Below are 20,752 nucleotides of genomic sequence, written 5' to 3'. Positions count from 1 at the left end.
CTGCCTGTTACCAAGATCCCCAGGTACACGGCCAAGTGTGACAAGCACTGGCCTGGAGAACCCCTGTCACTCAGAAAGTTCACCTTGCCGCCTTCCCCTGGACAAGGTCAGATCAGCCCACCACACCTCCAAGCAGGCATTACTAGCATGCCAAGTTGCAGAGGAGGAAACTGAGGCTTGGAGGAGGGGACGCGAATTGCCTGGTCAGAGGGCTGGTGGATCCTGGCCACACCAACTTATCCACCGCCCTGTAACCTCGAGGGAAGAGCCAGCAGCTCTGACCACCTGCCTGCTGCGTCCACCATGGGAGCCCTGCCGGAGAGACCCAAGGAGGGAGTGGTCCACGCCCTCCATCCCTCCTGCCCACCCCCTGCATCCTCCCAATTCTCCAGTCATGTATAAAACATTCCCAGAAACCACTTACTCCTCATGCATTTTCCATGATGCCAGGCCCAAGTTAAAATATATAAACATAAAAATATCAAGAAGCACTTTAAAAAAAAGAAAGAAAAAAGGACATGTTTCATAAAATACCAAGAGACCCATCTCGGCACTCGCCCCCCTCCCAGGGCCACAGCCCAGGGTTGCTCTCAGCTCCCTCCTCTCCCATGCTTTTCTCTCCTCCCTTCACATCACCCCTTTCCTTCTCAGCTTCTGCCTTTCCCCTCTGTTTTTCTTTTCCTTTTTTTCTTCTTTCCTCTTTCTCTCTTTCCTTCTCTCCTCTCTGTTCCTGGGTCTTTTCTCTCCCTTCATTCACCTGTCTCTCTGTCTGGGTTTCCACCTGCGTTTCTCTGCTTCTGTCTCTCTTCCTCTTTCTCTGTCTCACTGCCTTCCCAATTCCCTTTCTCAGTATCGCTCTGAGTTAGCATCTCCTGTTTTCTCCCTGCTGAGTGTCTGCCAAGGTCTGCTCCTGTCCCACACCCATGAAAACGGCTAAAATCAAAAGGAATGACAACGCTACCAAGAGTTGGTGAAAATATGGAGTGACCAGAATCTCAGGCACTGCTGGTGGGCATGTAAAAGTGGACACAGGCGCTTTGAAAACAGTTTGGCAGTTTCTACTAAAGCTGAAAGTACATTTACCCTACGACCAGATATTCCATGCCTGGGTATATGCCGAGGAGAAAGGAGGGCTTATGTCCCCCGCAAGGCATGTAGACGAATGTGCATGCCAGCGTTATTTAGAATAGCCCAAACCGGAAACCATCCATATGGCCATGGACAGGAGAGTGGCTGATTGGATCCTTGTTTATTTATATGCTGGAACACAGCACAGCAATAAAAAGAATGAACTACCGTTACATATCACAATATGGACCAATCTCCAAAGCTCTGGGTTTTGAGAAAGAAGTCTGGACACAAAAGAGTGCATGCTGTATGGTTCCATTTAGAGGAAGTTCAAGAACTAGCAAAACTCACTGGTAGTCCAAGAAGTCAGAAGAGTGGCTGTCCTTGAAGCAGGCTGTATGACTGGAAGGGATCACAGGAGAGCTTTCTGGGGGCTTTGGGAATGTTCTGCGTCTTGATTTGGGTAGAGTATGAACCTGGGTAAAATATTCATCTATATTACAGTTAATACACTTAGTGTTCATGCAGCTTATTGTATGTGAGTTTTACCTCAATGTAAAAATACAAAGAAAATGCTATCTATACACAATGGGATACTACTCAGACATAAAAAAGAATGAAAGTTTGCCATTTGCAGCAACATGGATGGACTCGGAGGGCATTATGCTAAATGAAATAAGTCAGAGAAAGACAAATACTGTATGACATATACTGTATGGTATCACTTATATGTGGGATTAAAAAAAAAAATACACCAAACTACTGAATATAACAAAACAGAAGAAGACTCACAGACAGAGCGAACAAACTAGTGGTCACCAGTGGGGTGGGGAGGGGCCACAGAGAGGTGGGGGAGTGGGAGGTATAAACTACTGGGTATAAGACAGGCTCAAGGATGTATTGTACAACACAGAGAATAAAGCCAATATCTTGTAATAACTGTAAATGGAAAGTAACCTTTAAAATTGTACTTAAAAAGTTTAATGTATATAAAGACAAAATAATGATACGTGGTATTTATTGGTAATTATTATTATTGCCACAATAGGCAAATGGCTTGTACCCAGGCCCAGAAACTCAGATATGTTTCCAATCGCATCGATTAAAATGGGGAGAGGCATCTGTGCCCCAAACATGGTCCTCAGGGCTGAGAGTCCACCTTCCTACTAGACCAGCTCAGGTCCTGGATCCCCACAAACATCACCATCCCTGGGAGGGCCAACCACCCCAAGACCCTTTGCAAAGACCTGCCCCAGAGAGACAAGCTGCTTCCACTCAGTTCTCATACTCCAAGCATTTTTCTGATGCTTTGGGGTTTTTCCCCCCCCTGCTTCACCTGTAACGATTATGATTACGGTTTAACTCAACACTTACTCTGATAAACAAGTAGTTAATTAACAGCCCAAAGCCTGAACCCAAGTTAATAAGAAGAGGATGGCCTTGCTGGAAACCTCAGGGAAATCTTTCTGCCCATGGAGCCATCAGAACGCGATTACAGCCAATGGGGGAGACCAGAGGAGCTCAAAACTCCAGCCTGGGGACTCTGAAAAGGCCTTTATTTATGTTTTTCTTCTTTATTCGAGTCTTCCCAGGAGGGGAGGAAAACACAGAACCCAGTTTTTCTGTTTCAGCTGCGTGGGTGTCAGCCCAACACACACAGCCCTTGGAGGCAAACTAAAACCCGCTTATTTTCATTGAAGGGGAGGAACGGAGACCAGAGGGACTCGAGCGCTATTAGTTAAATAATGGTGCTTAAAAATGCATTGAATTTAGCTGCCTCCCTCCCCCCTAAAAAAATCTGGAATTTTCCTATTGAGGATACTTTTTTCTCCTGGCCCATGAATATTAATGTTCCTCTCAGAGAGATCTACTTGAAAAAAACAAGAATAAATTAAATACCTACAGATTTTTCTAATTCCTCTTTTTGGTGACATGCCGTCATTACATCAAATTACTGAGATGGGCCCGCTCCCCTTTTTTTTTTTCTTTTTGGGTGAAAATTATGGAATATAAAGTATATGTAAATGGAGCAAAGGAGGAAAAAAAAAACCTGTGAAGGAAGAATAGGGGAAGGAGAGGCATTAGGTATTCTGCCGGCGTAGTAGTCAGCCAATTAATCAAGCAGTGGCGAGAAAAAGATGCAGAAGGGATGAGTTCGCCCTTCACGTTGATGGGGCCGGCGCAGGGCAACACCACGGCACCTGAGCTCACGGTTAGGCATGCAGAAAGGGATCATGGGAATATCTTCCTGTCTTTGTCTTTCTCGTGAAGGATGGAAAATGTCAAGCTGTTGTTTGGCTGGATTGAGGGGGGTGGGGGAGAGTCGAGGCGAATTCACAGTCTGGCAAGGCAAGGTTTTAACTCTTTGAGGATATCTCTGCCTCCCCTCCCTCCCCAGCCTCCAGCTCCACCTTCTTCTCCTTCTTCCAGCCCACCCCCCTCAGCACATCTGTAGGGAACTCTGCCTGCAAACAGCAAGTGGGAGGGAGCTGATTGATGGTGACATGCAGGCTGGGGCAGTTTGTGTGTGTGTGTGTGGGGGGGGTGTGTGTGTGTGTGTGTTCTGTGCACATGTGTCAGGAGAGGGGGAGTAAGAGGCATTTTTCCTCTCCCCCATAGTGTTCTTTGTTTACTCTGGAAATGAGCGAGCATGACCCCTCTTCTCTCCAGCCCTGTCCCGTCCCCTTGGAAGTGAGCGGGGTCTCCAAATCTGCGAGTAGCTGTGAAAAGGATAATAGGAGTAATAGGGATTTGAGGCTTCAGCGCTCCCTCTGTACAGCCCTCAGTGGACTGAGCCCACCCAGAAGGCTGGCCCGACGGGGTCCCCTGGAGCCGACAGAATTCCAGTGCGACTCTGAAGAGCGGAACATCCCTGGGGCTGGTGGTAGAGGGAGAGCCCCAGCCCAGGGCTTATCACCCACACCAATAACACTGATGATGATAACAATAACGGTAATAGCCCGCCATCTTCCATCAGCATCAGCTTGCCCTGACTCCTTTAAATTCCCATCTCTTTTCATTATTTTTAAACTCTGGCAAATCCATGATTCCAAGGAAAGTTTGTCATCAAATCACTCTCTGAGAAAATGAGTATTTGATTCTCCTCACCTGCCCTAGGAAAGGCCATTGAGTGGTCTACATGGCAGATAAGATGCTGAGGGTGGGAGATGGGAGGGATGTGGTCTAGAGTGGTAAGTGGCCACAGAAGGGGCTCAAACTCGCATCTCCAGTTCTCACTCCAAAGATCACTGTAATTTTGGCCAGAGGTGGATAGTCAAAATGCCCTACATCCTGCTCTGCCAGCCTCACCAGGACCAGCCCACGACCGTTGCCAGCTCATCATGCGAGCCCAGTACGAGCCCCAGATACTAGATGCAATCCGTACTCAAAGTGTGGTCCATGGACCAGCTGCATCCTTTCACCTGAGAGCCTGCTAGAAAAGCAGAATCTCTGGCCCCAGCCCTACTCAGTCAAAATTTGCATTCCAACATCTCAGGTGATATGTGAGCACATTGAAGTTTGAAAAACACTGTTTTAAGACAAACTTTTCCCCTACGTTCACAATCTGAAATCTGAATGAATCTGACAATCAAAGGCAGCTTCTACTCCATGAAATACGCCAACAGGCAGCATTTGCTTGGATGAAGTGTGGGCGCTGTGCTAGTGCTCTGCATACATTATTTCAGCCCATCCTCACCACCTATGAGATGGGCATTGTTGATACCTCATATTACAGATGAGGTCACGGAGGCACAGAGAGGACTTGCCCGAGGACACACAGCCAGTAAAGTGGCATCACCCAGAATTTGAGGCAAAGCACCAGAATCCACAGGATTAACCTCTGAGTCAGTGGTTCTCACACTTGAGCAAACAACAGAATCACCCAGACGACTTGTTGAAACATAGATTTCTGGGTCCCACCCCAGTTTCTGATTCAGAGGCTTGAGGGGCAGCCCAAGACTTTGCATTTCTAACAAGTTCCCAGGCAGCAGTGCTGATGCTGCAAATCGAGGGCACACTCCTTGAGAACCGCTGCGCACGGCAGGGCCATCCCTTCTGTTAGGAAACCTACTGGCCCCAGAGAAAACCGTAATTCAGAAAGATACATGCACCCCAGTGTTCACTGCAGCACTATTTACGATAGCCAGGACATGGAAGCAAATGTCCATCAACAGAAGAATGGATAAAGAAGGTGTGATACACACACACACACACACACACACACACAAAATATTACTCAGCCATAAAAAGGAACGAAATTGTGCAATGTGCAGAGACGTGGATGGACCTAGAGACTGTCGTACAGAGTGAAGTAAGTCAGAAAGAGAAAAACATATATCGTATAATATTGCTCATACGTGGAATCTAGAAAAATGATACAGATGAACTTATTTGCAAAGCAGAAATAGAGGCACAGATGTAGAGAACGGACGTATGGATACCGGGGGGGGGGGGGAAGTGGGGGGTGCGATTAATTGGGAGATTGGGATTGACATATATACACTACTATATAAAATAAAATAGATAACTAATGAGAACCTACTGTATAGCACAAGGAACTCTACTCAATGCTCTGTGGTGACCTAAATGGGAAGGAAATCCAAAAAAGAGGGGATATATGTATACATATAGCTGTTTCACTTTGCTATATAGCAGAAACTAATACAACATTGTAAAGCAACTATACTCCAGTAAAAATTAATTAAAAACAGATATCAACTGGTTTAATTATGAACTTCAACCAAATACAATCGAGAGGTTAGTCAGTGTACCTTCCCTAAAAACAATTTTTAAAAAGGGCAGGGAGGAGCAGGAAATCTCAAACAACTAAAATACAAACAAACAAAGTGAACGGCGCTCTGGAGAAGGTCCAATTGCCTCTCAATGATCCCTTAGTTGGTGGCAGACACTCCTCATGGTCGTGCCTAATTGAGGGTACATTGCAGCATCATTGCTATAATAATCCTTTCCCTTATTTAACCTGGACGATACATGGTGTTATAATGAGTTTCCTTCCTCTGTTCATTAAACAGACATTTACAAGGCTCATTCTGTCCTGGCGGGCTCTGTGCAGGTCACTGGAGACCGAGACAGATGGGACATGGGCCCTGTCCTCTGACAACTCCCCATGGCTGGCCTCGCCCCTCCACCTCAGGGGAAGGTGTGCACATTCTGAGGAAAGGGGTCCTGAAAAGGAGTCACCGCTGAATGTTGCTTTGTGATAGTCATATGCTCTTTGGAAAAATTACATTTATTAATGGACTAAAACAATAATAATTTTCAGATTCAAAATTGAAAGTAAAATCCCAAAGCCCCTCTCCCCAAGGATAATCACTCAAAAAAATTTTTGGCAAACAATCCTTTTAGATATCTCTTTCTGTCTCTATATCCCTGTCTCTCTCTCTCCCTCCTTCCTTCTCTCTTTCCCTCTCTCTCCTATCTCTCTCTCTCTCCCTCTCCTCCTCCCCCTCTACAGTACAGATTTATAACTAGACACAGATCTCCACATTTGAAAGCAGTGGTGGGAAAAGGCTTAGAAGTTCATCAGCCAGTTCTGGGCCAAAATGTGTCAGGGCAGAGGGGAAGATACATGCGAGACCCAGAAGTATAAAATGACAGAGGGAGCATCAGTGCTGAAGCGGTGATCTGGAGTTGGAGGTGGGAGGAGTTAACAGCAGGTGAGGCTGGGCTCAGGAGCTCTGGAAGCCCAGTTTGTTTTTTTTTTAAACATCTTTATTGGAGTATAATTGCTTTACAGTGTTGTATTAGTTTCTTCTGGAAGCCCAGTTTTGACACTTTTTGCCTTTACTTCTCGGATCTCTGATTCAAGTGCTAGACTCTTGAGAACCAACTTGGTAACCAAGACAACTGCCTACTTGGGGTGTGTTACCCATCCCAGGGGCATTCGTGTTCCCTGCTTCAATGTCCCCCATTAAAACAATAATGCCCGCATCAGAGGATAACAGCCCCCACCTTGAAGGAGTGGCTGGAGTCCTCGGGTGTATGTGGAGGGGAGCAGATCCTGAACAGGAGGGGCTGTATCTTAGGGGTCAGCCAACACTGAGTGAGGATGCGCTCCCTCCGTTCCCACCCACAACCACACCTGTCCTCATCTTTCTTTTCAAGAACAGAAATAACTGGCCCTGGAACAGCTGAGCCCTGGAAAAATACCTCCCACCTCTTCTTGGTATTTTGTGAGTGATTTTATAGAAGATGTATGGATGTGACACGATGCTCACAATCAATTCTCAAGTGAAAAAAAATTATTAAGTGAAGAAAGCAAGTTACAGGGTAATATATATGGGTCTGGCACTGTATTTTAAAGATACATACTATTTAAATGTATATTTATATGTATAAGTATAAATTTTATGGGGAAACGATCCTGGAGGCACATACAGCAAAATGCTAATGGTCGCTTTCTCTGGGAAATAGAAAAAGAAGAATAATTTTTTCTTCCCCCAGTTCCATGATATGTAAGTCACTGTACCAAAGATGACATGATGGTTTACTTGCCTTTATATGTTCAGCACCTGGCATAATACTGACACATAGTAGGGGCACAATAAATATTTGCTGAATGGATGGAGAGGAATTTTGCTATACATTTATTTTCTATAATGTACAATGACTTATTCTTACAAAGAGAAAAAGTTAATAAGTGCCTCATTGTTAAGTAAGTACTTTTCAAATGGGTAGGTAACTGGTCTAAATGGAGTGCTATTATGGAGGCCTGGACTGAAGAAGTAGGAGGGATACTCGGGGCAACAGGATGGAGACAGGGGAGAGTGGGATGATGCTATGTGGGGTGGCGGGCATGTGATGGTCAGAGGAGGCCTCTCAGGGGCCAAGCTGGGAGAGCTGACAAGCCAGCAAGAGGTAATCAGAGAGAGACTTAGGAAGAAAGTAGCATGTGCAAAGGCCCTGAGGCACTTTTGAGAATTACCAATAGTTTGGCAGAGCCCACCGATTCTCAACTGGGGTCAGTTTGGGCCCCCAGGAGACATTTAGTAATGTCTGGGGATACTTCTGCTTATCACAGGTGTGTGGGGAGATGCTACTGGCATCTAACGGTAGAGGCCAAGGATGCCACCAAACATCCTACAATGCACAAGACAGCCCCCACTATGACGAGCCCAAATATCAATAGTGCTGAGGTTGAGAAACTGGTGCAACACCAGCAGCAGCAGCAGCAGCAGCATGACCTGGGAGCTTATTAGAAAAGCAAAATTCTCTGGCCCCGCCCAGCCCTGCTGAATCAGAAACTGGGAAGTGGGATATTAAAAAGCCCCCCAGGGTTCTGAGTCTCCCAGTGTGAGAACCACTTGTACAGCTTTGGTTCTCAGCCCTGACTTTGTATTGCAATCACCCGGGAGCTTTTCACAGCACATGGCGGCCAGCCTCTACCCGCAGAGCACCTGATTAATGAGTCCTGGGGCCCAGGCATGGGTGTTTGTTGAAAGTCTCCAGTTGATGCTAATGGGCAGCCAGTGGTGAGACCACTGAGCTAAAACAAAGAGTTCAAACACAGGGAGAAGAGAGACATTTGCAAGGACCAGACCAGCAGGGCCCTTAAATTACATGCTAAGGATTATAGACCTTATTGGGAGGGCACTGGGGAGCCATGGATGGGTGAAAAGCAAGAAAGTGGCTCTTCCAGGTGGATTAGAAAGATCTCTGACTACAGGGAGAAAACTGGAGGAGACAGGCAGAGGCTGATGCAGAAAGACCAAGGAGGAGGCTTGGAGACAATGGTGGTCTGATTTGAATTATTCCCCCTAAAAGAGATGTTGAAATCTTAATCTGTGGTCCCTGTAAATGTGACCTTATTTGGAGATAGGGTCTTTGCAGATGTCCTCAAGTTAAGAAATCATACTGTATTAAGGTGGGCCCTAATTCAGTAACTGGTGACCTTATAAAGAGAACCAGATATGGAGACATACAAAGGCACACACACACACATACAGAAGGAAGATAGCGATGTGAAGACAGAGGCAGATTGGAGGGACGCAGCTACAAGCCAAGGAATACCGAGGATTGCCGTCGACCACCGGAAGCTGGGGAGAGGCATTAAAGGATTCTTCCTTAGAGCAATTGGAGGGAGCATGGCCCTGTCAACAGAAGTGGTCCAAATCCCAGACCAATGATCCAGGTGGATCAGACCTCAGACATACTCTCCTCCAGGCCACCTGCTGGCCCCTGAGGGCAGCTGTGGGCCAGGTACTGGTGGGGGAAAGCCCAGGTGCCCACAGTCTGCTGAGCCTGGCTGGGATTGGCAGGGCAGGTGGAGGGCAGGGAGGACAGCCAGGGTGGGATGGACAGACCTGGAGCCTGGTAGGAGAAAACTGTCTGTGTCCTACAGGGCTAAGGAGCTTCAGGAAACCATGTCGTCCATCCTTAAACTGGACGTGGCTCCACAGCCAACCTGAGTGTTGCCTGCTGAGTGCCCTGACCAAACAGAGACTTCTGATTCCTCTCCCCTAAGAGGGGTGACCTGGGGTAGATGTGCCAAGCGTCACCCAGCCTCATGGCCCCTCACCAGGGTCACTGCAGTGACCTCCTAACGAAATCTCTCTTCTTCTGCCCTTGATTTCCTCTGATGCATCCTCCATGCAGCAGCCAGAGTGACATTTTTAAAATGTAAGTCCAATCTTTTCACTCCTCTACTCAAGAGCCCACGGTGGCTCCCATCACACTTAGAGTAAAAGCCAGCGTCCTTATTATGTCCCCCAGGTTCTGCGTGATCTGGACCCATGTTAGCTCACTGACCTCATCTTCCCCTCCCATTCACTCTGCCCCAGAAGCACTGACTTTCTTGCTGTTGCCTGAACAAGCACATGCCTACCTGAGAGCTTTTGCATATGCTGTTCCCTCTTCCTGAAATTGGGAAATATCACACCCTCGCCTTCTTCAAGTCTTTGTTCAAATGGCATCTTCCTCACTGAGCGCTCACCTGACCACCCTACTGGAGAGTGTAACCCTCTGCTCTATCACTTTCAATCCCCTTACCTTGCTCTTTTTAAAATAGGTACCTTTACCTGCTGACCTTCTATATTATTGGTTTGTTATGTTTCATGTTTCTTGCCCTTCCCTGGAATGAGAGCTCCTGCGGGCAGGGTTATGGTCACTGATTGTCTCCAGTTCCTAGTACCTGCACTCACGTAATCCTTCCAGCCCCCCTTTGAGGTGGGCACTATTATTATCCCTAATGAACAGATGAGGAAATTGAGGCACAGAGAGGGATAGAAGCTTGCCCAAGGCCACACAGCTGGTAAGTGGGAGGGGAGCCAGGAATCCCACCCAGGCCGTCCGACTGCAGGAACCCTTTCACCCACTCAGCCCATGCCTTTCCCTGAGGCATGCGTGTGGGGGGAGAAAAGCACATGGTCCAACCCACTGCAAAGTTATTTGCAGTGATAAATAACACATGTAACAGAAGTTTATACAAATCGTTACAGGATTTACGTGGCGAAGGCTGGGGGCAATGGCCTGTGACCAGTACCTGTAGCTGTTAGCACTCCACAAAATGACAGCATCGCTGCCCGCTGAAGCCGGCAGCTCTCCTCGTGGGCGCTGGCAGCCCGGCGCAGCTGGAGGTCAACTCACTCTGGGGCTCCAGACACCATGGTCCCCTGAAGGGCTGTCATGCACCCAGCCAAGTGGTAGCAGGAGGGGTAAGTCCCCTCAGGGCAATACAACCAAATGTGGAGGTGGTGAATACAGAAAAAAGAGCACCTTCCTTCCTTCCTTCCTTCCTTCCTTCCTTCCTCCCTTCCTTCGTCCGTCCCTCCCTCCCTCCCTCTCTTCTCTGATCAAACATTTATTGAGTACCTACTATGTGCTATACACTAAGCTAAGGGATGGGATCTAATATGAGCAAAGCAACCTGAGTTGTTGCCCTCAGGAGGCTTACACTCCAGTGGAGGGGACTAGATTAAAATCTAACCATGCAAATAAAAGAAGAACATTGTTGCATGACTGTATAATGAATAGACCTGACCCAGACTAGGGGAGGTGTGGAGGGGGATGGGAGAGACTTGCAGGAAGAAGGGATGCTTGATCTGACATTTGAGAGGGCAGAAGGTGAAAAGCACCTGAAGTAGGCAACGTGAACAGCATATGCAAAGGCCCTGTGGCAGGATCAAGTTGCCAAGAGACGAATTGTACACCTAAAGCTCAGAGACTGATGGAGGAAAGGGTAGAGAGATAGGTTTGGAGAAGTAGGCAAGGGGAAATCTCATGAGGTGTTGCAGGTCATTTCCACTGCTTTAGCCCCCAGTAGGTGGGGTGACAATGGACTCAAGGAAACCAATAAGGAGACTCCTGTGGTTATCACATGAGGGGCAGTGGTGCTTTGGATAGCTCCTTGGAGGATGTGCTTCAAATTCCAGCTTTGACACAAGCTCAGTGGTCTCGGGCAATCATCTTTCTTTCCTTGAGGCTCAGCGTCATCATCTATAAAATGGGGATAACACTACTCACCAGGCAAGACTACTAAGAAGATGTTATGTTAAAGCTCATATCCCAGCAGAGGAAAGGAAATCAGGAGAAGCTACCTCGAATCTCAGTTAAGCTCTGCCCCTCTACTCTCTGATTTGATCTTGAAGTAATCTAAGTTCCACCTTTTTTTCCCCTTTTTAAGGGATCTGCAGGGAACAACATCCCCTCAGAAGAATATCTGGCCTTGGTAGACACATCCATTGGAGGACTAGAGGCTCTTTAACAGTCACTCGGTTGAGGTTTGACCACTCAGCTTGACGTTTAAGACTTTCCAAAATCCAGCCCCAGCTTGCAACCCCCTGGGCAAAAATAAGGTGTCAGGACAGGACGGATGGCTCTGTAGAGCATGGTGGAAACCTTGTTTTGGTTTTCATTTTTCCCTAAGTGCAATGAAAATCAACTGAAGTGTTCTAAGTAGGAGAGTGCAAGAATGAAATTTCTGAATTTGTAATTTAACATGATTACTCTATCCACAGGTTAGAGAACAGATTGAAGAGAAGCAAGACTGGAAAGAGCAGATGGGGATGGAGAGAAGTGGACAAATTCAAGATGAAATCTGCGGTTAGAATGGATGGCATGAGGAATGGGCAGGGAGTGTAGAATGAGGGCATGAGGTATGGAGAGATACAGAGGTGACTTCCAGGATGGGGCCTGAACAACTCGAACACCTTGAGTTAGAGGACTGTCACATTCATCACTGTATCCATGACACCTGGCACACAGAAGGTGCTCAATGTCTGTTCTTGGAATAAAATGACAACGAAATCCAGGGCTTCCTGGGCAAGTGTTTCTTAACAGAGGCAGTGCCATCTCCGAGGAGGATTTGGGGAATGCAGGGCGATGGGGTATTATCCTGGTCCACTGTTTCTCCACGGGTTGTTTTTTGCACCCCACGGGAAACTTGGCAGTATCTGGAGGTATTTTTGGATGTCACCACTTGGAGGGGAGGAGGGTACTACTGGCAGCCAGTGGACAGAGGCCAGAGATGTTGCTCATCAGCCTACAATGCACAGGACAGCACCCCCAATACAAATAACTATCCAACCCCAAATGTCAATTGTTCCTAGGTTGAGAAACCCTGTCTAGAAACTGGAAGGATTAAATCAGCCACGTTGGATGTGCAACGCCCAGGGCAGTCCCACATCAAGAAGAATGGTCCCAAGTCTTTGGGGAATTTCAAATGCCCTTCTGGACATTCATGTAGGTAATTTTTTTTGCTTAATAATTACCTGAGTCTGGAATCTAAATCCATCTTAAATACAGCAAAATCTTCTTTGCACAGTTTTACTTTACATGGGATTTTCCCGGGATGAAGCTGCAGTATAAATTGGGGGAAGGCGGTGCTTGGTTTTCTCCAAAATTCTATCAAGTTGTTTTCCATTTTGGAAAATCCAGGCATTGGCCTCAAAGGTGCTCGTGGAATGTGAGTTGCTACAACACACCTGCATCAGTCGACATCTGCAGCAGCCCCAGTCATGGTGATGCCACCCATATATATGAATATACTAATTTAGCTCTTATTTCAAAATGTCAAATACAGAGAAAAATGTCGACAATACTCAACTGAATATTTGTCTGAAATCTCAACTTATTCATTATAAGTAGGTACAAGCATCAGGCTGCTTCATTATGTCTCCTGGCAGATAGTGGTTTCCCGATAATTCACATATTGAAATAGATATTATTTTATTATAAATTGCTTTCATTTTATTCCTTCTTTATATTATAGTTAGGGCATTATATTGATTTTTTTTAAAAATTACGTGTATATGAAGATGAAATGCATGAATTTCATTTCAGGATAGCAAAGTGGGTGTTATAAAATAGACGTAATGAAAAGAGAGTGTTGGGTCTGCTGGAGTAGAGACCCACAGTCCTAACTAGTTCCCATGCTGATGGGGAAACATTGGCATTTAAGGTACAGAAGACAACGCCTCTAGATATACTATAATTCACAAAACAAGTCCTCAAAAAACAACTCTGTAAAGAATTGCCCTGAGTCCCACACGAATTTTAAATGTTCTGCAGAGTATTCATGAAGGCAAACCTCTGTTTATAATCATCTGAGTCTAGCTACTTAATGAGTCAGTTTTTGCTGTGTAACAAACAATCCCCAAAATCTCAGTGGCTAACAACAATCATTTGTTTCCCTTACTCACAGATCTGTGGGTTGGCTCAACTTGACTCTAGGCTGCTCCACATGTCTCTCTACCTCCATAGACCAGAGTCTACATAGGGCATGCCATTCTTAAGCAAACAGCAGGAGTGCAAGAGGCCAAGACTCTCCTTGCATCACCTGCTCACAGGCCATTGACTGAAGTAAGTCACATGGCCAGGTCCACTAACAATTGGATGATGAAATAAGCCCCACCTCCAAGGGGAGGGATTGCAAAGTCACATGTCAAAAAGTATGGGTATATGAAAGTTGGACGCAACATATCCAATCTGTGTTTTACATCTAAACACAAACTACTATCACAGTTTTCTTTCCCATACTTAATAAAAAGCTTGTTGGATAAATGCTTTCACTACAGAGTGTTAAAATGGCACAAAACTTTGAAAGAAGAAAGAAAATGGTGGGTAAACCCACTTATCCCAACTCTCATAATTCCTATATTGAAAACCTACTATGTGCCAGACACTATGCGTGAGATATTCTTGTCCTCACAATAACCTATGATTGTCTTCATTTTACAGATGATAAAATGGAGGTTCAGAGAGGTTAACAAATTCATTTGGTGTCACACAGCTCACTAATGTTGCAGCCAGAATTCAAACCTACACACACCTGACTCCAAAGCCTGCATGCTTTCTGTCTCAATGGGTCATCACTCTGTGGATGTGAAGAACCAACCTTGACCCAATCCCTCCCAGGAACCCTCGGCTATTAGACCTGGGTTCTAGCATTGGCTTAAGTCATTTCTAGTTGCTGCAAGGCAAGTTGAGTAACAGGGACATGTGACATTTATTCAGTTACATATCTCTGGTGGGAGGTTTTGGGGGCCATTAATGTAGTGTGTCTGCATGGCTAGTTTACATGCTACTTCTTGTTATTGCTGTCTCTATTCCATGGCCCTCACACTCAATTTCAATTCAAAGTTTGGCAGTCAAGGTGTCAGAGCTAAAAAATGGAATGGCCTCCCTCCGAAATGAAATAATTTTGTTGTTCAGTTCCAAGCGATTTTGTAATTTCATGCTTGTGTATGATAATTTTATGCTGTCCTGCCTCACGTAACTCAGTTCTGGCAGATCCTGACAGGTGATAAATACAATCTTTTCCGCCCCGCATGCGACAGGCCGGTGCGAGCGGGGAGGAAAAAACGGCAATTTCACATCTGAGGCCAGTGCACAACTGGAGGCAGCGACAGCCCCATTCTTTCATAATTTCACGCCTGGATTCCAGCCGGCGCCACCTCTGTTGTGGCTGAAGGACCCACGGGTCAAGGGAGCCTTTCTGGAAATGGAATGGCACTGGGCAGGGGCCAGGGCGCTGACGGTTGGGGAGGGGCCAAAGAGAAAGTGATGACGTTGGGCCCGCCCTGGGCTGGCACATCGTGGACTGGCGCATCGTGGGCTGGCGAGGCTCAGTTCAGGGTGCTGCTGCTCCCTGCTTGTGTACTGTCCTTCGCCTACTCCTATGGGATGAATTCCTCTTGGGGGAATTATTTTCACAAATCTGTTAAACATCTGAAAGATAGATATTTCCAATAAAGAGGGAGAGGTGGGTGATACCTTTAGAGACAGAGAAAGAGAGAAAGATAGAAATAGAAAAAGAGAAAGAGGGAGAGGGAGAGGGAAGGGGAAACTGAGAGAGACTAGGACATGAACACTGATGCCTACTGAGGCTCTTCCATGGCCCATTCTGAAGCTCCATCAACTGATCTGAGAGGTAGGTGGCATGATCCCCATTTAGCACATGAGAAAACACAGGCTCAGTGCTGTGAAGACCCTTTCCTTACATGTCATAAGAAAGCAAAAAACAACCTTGACACAGGTTTATTTAACTCCAAAGCCTTGGCTCTCTTCTCCCCCCTTACCCACACTAAGGTCATTTTCTTGAGCTCAGAGCTTCCCAGGTAAATAGAGGTCACAGGGTCACTATGCTCTCAGAAAGTCTACCTGGACCTCCCCCTCTTCTCATGCACAACTCCAATTTATGAAGACACTTCCACATCTATGACTCCATCTGGACCCTGGGGACATTATCTTGCTTCATAAAGATGATAATGATCATTGTTCCAATGCTACCAATGAAAAATGAAGGCTTGGAGACTGGAGTTGGGGAGATAGCACTGGGCAGAATTGACATGGTCCCTGCCTTCATTGGAGCTTATAGTCTAGAGGACTCTAAGACAAAGAATAAGCAAAAAAACAGTTCTAAAATATGATAAATTCTATAAAAGATTCATGAACTGGATGCTGCTATAGGGAATATACTTGAGGGGGTATTTTCAGGAAGCTTCTCCAGGGAGTGATGATTAAGCTGAGACTTGAAAGATGAGGTTGGAGTGGGGGGACACCCCTTCCCAAAGCAAATAGCATTTGAGAAGTTCCTGGGGTGGGAAAGGGCTTGATCTATTCAAGGAAATAAAAGAAGGCTTATGTAGTAGAGCATAGTGAGTAAGGGGAAGATGAAGATGATGTTTGGGGGATCAGTGACAGACAGACCTGGCCTTCAGGTCAAGGGCAGGAGCTGGAACTCCATCCATGGGAAGCCACTGAAGCCTTTCAACAGGGGAAGGCAGGATTTGACTTCGTTTTTTTAGAAGAGTGTTCCACTGTGCTGGTGGAGAAAAAATTGTGGGGGACAGGGAAGGAGGGGTGGAATAAGCATGGGGACCAGATGGGACCTGACTGCTGTCCAGGGGTGAAATGATGGTGACGTGGACCTGGGTGGAGTGCCAAAGGTAGCCAGACATGGTCAGGCTCCAGAGAGATGCACAGATGTATCTGGAGCCAGAACTGATGGGACCTACTGATGGATTTATTAGATGTCTGAAGGAGAGGGAATAACTCAGATGAAAGCCCTCTCTTTATACTCCTGGCTTTCTTAGAAAACTTCATTTTTTCCAGCTACTGGAACATCCATAAGAAAGTTCTTGCTCCAAGACACCTTACTCATGTGTAAAAGAGTTTTGTAAGTGATACACAGCAATCACAGGGAGGTCTCTGGTAGGTCATGGCCAAGTGCTATGTGGACCCTCAAACCTGACAGAAAAGGGTTCCCTCTTGGTCAGAAGGGCAGCCACAAATTGCCTGGAGACTCTGGCAGGATCCGTCTCGGGGATGGATTATTTGGAAGCCTCTCTTGCAAATGAGCTTTCAGAAGTCTGGGCATGTTGCCTACAAAATGGCTTATCTTTCCTTTTGGGACAATCACAAATAAATTCCTCCTTGTGAGCTATCTTCTCGGATGGTCAGCTCCTACAGGATTAAAGGTTCCTGTGGGAAGCCCCCCCAGATCAATTTCGTGATCGTTAAGTAGACTTGCCTCTCTGGCAGAGCTCTGGAAATCTGTGGGCACATAAGCCGCAGGATCCCATGCCATGCCACTCAGGCAATCTTGAGGGTCTGACTTCAGAGATCATTGAGAATACGAGGAAACTGAGGTCCAAAGTGGCCCAATGATTTGCCCAAAGTTACAAAATAATCACAGGCTCTGACATGGAAAAGACAAGGGGACATCTGCCGTGGAAACCGTCAAGAAGACAGGTGTGCTAGTGAGCTTATCGGTGTATAAGCAAAAATAGTATCTTGTCTTAGTCATCATTGCATCCCCAGATCATAATATAGAGACTGCATGGAGAAGATTCCACCAGTATTTGTTGAAGGAAACGTTACATTTACTGAGGATTTACTCATGGGTGTTGGGTCTCCATCCCACTTTCCAGCTAAGCGAAGCTACGCATAAAGAGAAGAGGAGGTGGAGCTGGGACTTGAACCCCATTCACTTGGTCCCAGAGTCTGTATTCACACTGCCACCACCTCACCTGAAAGCAGAACTCACTTACCAATCCACAAAGTATTCAACGGTTATCTCAACTAATTTGAGAAGTGCAAGCAGTACTTTCTGTGGGTTATAGAGAGCCCCATTCTGAGGACCATGATGGTGCACGGCAGGGCCAGGTAGCCAACCAGCTCTGCAGTCAAGATATGACTTCTTGGTCATGTGACTTTCCTGGGACCTCAGTTTCTATATCTGGAAATATGAGGGGAAAATGGTTGCCTTGCTACATAAATGCGCTGTGAATATGAAAGAATATCTCAAAGGAGAAAAGTGTTTTACCAACTGGAGAGTGTTCTGTCCATGGGTAGAATTTGATTATTTTAAAGGCTCTTTTGCAACTCAAAGCTCTTGCACCTGTTGTTCCCTGGGCCATGCCTCACCCCAACCCCTTCACCTAGCAAACTCTGACCCCTCCTTCAGGACTCCAATGAAGTACCTCTTCCTCCAGGAAGCCTTCCTGAAATTTTCAGGCTGAGTCAAATTCCCTCTTGTGGCACACTGTGTGTCCCCCTCTCAACTGACATCACATTTCTAATCACTCAGTCATTGTCTAACTCCCCATGACACCATAAGCTTGTGAGGCCAAGATCACATCAGCCTCAATCCACCCCACATATTAATTTATCCATTGATTCAGGAATCGTGTACTGAGCAGACACTCTTCTAGAATGAAAGATGCAGTGGTACAGAACAAAATAAGCTAACATGTGAAGAGACAGACTGTAAACAGTAAACATTACAGTGTACTGGCAGGTCGTGATAAATGCTATGAAGAGAACATAAAGCAAGATAACATAAATCTTTATTGACCAGGAAGTGATCAAAATGATTTGCTTATTCATCCAATGAATCTACTTTTCTGTGATCTCCTTCAAGGCAGGGGCTGTGTCTGATTTGTTCATTTCTGTGACCCTGGTGCCTAGAACAGTGCCTGTTACATAGAAGGTATTCAAAAACTATTTGATGAATGAATGAATGAAATAGATAAATGAATAAATGAAAAGGAGGGATGGATGGATGGTTGGATGGATGGATGGATGGATGGATGGATGGATGGATGGATGGACGGATGGACGGGTAAATAAGTGAATGGGGGGTGAATATATGGATGGATGGGTGGATTGATGGATGGATAATGGATATATGAGTCCAGGGATGACTGGGTGGTTGGATGAATACCTGTGGTACATTCAGATGGATGGATGAAGTGTAGAGTAGAAGCATAAACCTGATACTGGGTCACCAAAATCCTGGAGCTTAGAAATTGGCATTGGAATAAACAAGAGGTGAATTCTTCCCACAAGAGAAAAACCAGAGCAAGGTGATTAAGGCAAATTCACAAACACACAATGATAAAGGTTCACATTAAGTCATGGATGGTGGCTTCACAGCAGTGTGAAAGCAACCATGTGTTCTCACAATCGAAGGCTTGTATCTCACAGATGACTATCCATGCACAGCTGTCATCAATGTCCCTTTCTTCCTCAGAGCCACCTTCCTGACATCAACCTGAGGAGTGCGATGTGGTTAAAAAAAAAAGAGGCCAGTTTGGTTTGGTGTCAGATGGTCAGGTGACTCCCAGCTCTGCCATCTGCCAGCTGTGCAGGTTGGGCAATTTTTTTTTTCTTTAAGCTCGGTTCCCCTGGGGCCAAACTACAAGAACTAATTGCAACCTAGCAGGGGGATTGGGGGATTGGGGGATTGGGGGACTGAAAGTAATGCACGGTGTCAAGTGCTCCTCCTAGGCTGGGCATACAGTAAGTGCTCAATCAGCCACAGGTATTCTACTGCCGCATCACCGTTTATTTAACCAATCCCTTACTGTTTCCATTTGGGTCACTCACTCCCAGTTTTCCCTCTATCTTAAACACCACAACAGAAATGCTTGTAGTTATTGTTTTGCATACACACATGATTAATCGGCTAAGGTAAAAGCTCCAGAAGTAAAAGTTGCTGAGCCAAAGGAAATGAACACTTTTATGGCTTTTGATACATAGAGCCCAAGAGAAGATGGGACCCCTTGTAAATATTATTCCACTAGCATTAGTGAATGTTGGAGTTGCCAGATTTAGGAATCCTCCCCTTAAAACCCAAGACACAATCCAATCCCTTATTGTACAGATGGGTAAACTGAGGCCCAGAGAGGGGTAAGAACTTACCCAAGGTGAGACAGGTAGAATAATGGTAGTGATGAAAACCGACGTTTATTAAGACTGAGGGTGCTGTGATAAACACCTGCCACACATTGGACCGTCCTCTGCTCACAGCACTTCTCCAGGCTAAGTGTCATCATCCCCTCTACACATACGGGGAAATGCGGCCCCCAGAGAAGTTAAGCAGTTAGCGCAAGTTCACAGAACTCATAAGTGGTGAGGCTGGGATTGGAACCCAGGAAGTCTGGCTCTGGAGCCTGTGCTCTAACCATTAGGCTACAGTTGTTCCCTGGAATCACTGACTCAGAAATTAAGAGCTTAAATGGACATGAGACTTGGAGGGCAGAGTTTGGACAGTTTAGCAGGGCATGGGTGAAAGCGTTCTAAGAGACAGAGCTTGTTTCTGTGTGATTGCTCTGAATCCCTCCACCCTGCAGGAGCTTAACAAGCCAACATCCCAAGCCCAGTGCAATATATAAATTAATGCCTGTCTAGACCATAAAGTGGGTGGCACTGCCAGCTTGCAGGTCCTGGTCCCCTGCCCCCAAGTGGATTTCCAGAGGCACCAGTGTAAATTTCAGCTCCAGCACACCTCAGTTCTGCTCTGCCCTGCACAGTGTGCTAGCAGAGGGCCACGGAGGGAAGCTTCACAAGTTACTGGCTTGCTTTGTTTGCCCCCTTTGGAGTTGTCCCATGTCTTCCTGCAAACTGGAGGCCACAGGCGAGGTCACAAAACCTGTGACAGATTCTTAAGCAGCTTTGTGACAACCCAAGGAGGAGCCACAGAAGGGCTTTTAATCCCAACTCTGCCACTTGCTTGCTGTGTGACTTTAGAAAACTGCTTAAACTCTCTGGGCACCCCCTTTCCTGTCTGCAACAGCAACATCCCCCCTGGCTCTACACCACTTCCTTAAAATGTTCCAGACTCATGGGCATCCCTATGACATACTTAACACCAAATCCAGCCTTTGCCAGAATTAATACACCCCTTGCCACTACTGCAGACCACAGTCCTCCCGCACCA

The 20,752-nt window shown here is 46.2% G+C and overlaps 2 long non-coding RNA genes across 8 annotated transcripts in view; one reads left to right on the top strand and one right to left on the bottom strand.

The window, feature by feature from the left end:
• Positions 1-20,752, bottom strand: part of LOC309611136 — a 357,456-nt gene that overhangs the window by 211,620 nt on the left and 125,084 nt on the right. The window lies entirely within an intron of this gene.
• On the top strand, positions 10,905-14,264 carry LOC309610792. Its single transcript, XR_014234168.1, has 2 exons — positions 10,905-12,129; positions 12,636-14,264. It is a non-coding gene; the product is annotated as an uncharacterized lncRNA (long non-coding RNA).

This window comes from Balaenoptera borealis, assembly GCF_965194805.1.
Source record: "Balaenoptera borealis genome assembly, chromosome: 14".
NCBI lineage: Eukaryota > Metazoa > Chordata > Mammalia > Artiodactyla > Balaenopteridae > Balaenoptera > Balaenoptera borealis.
This window is presented reverse-complemented; position numbering and strand designations above follow the sequence as displayed.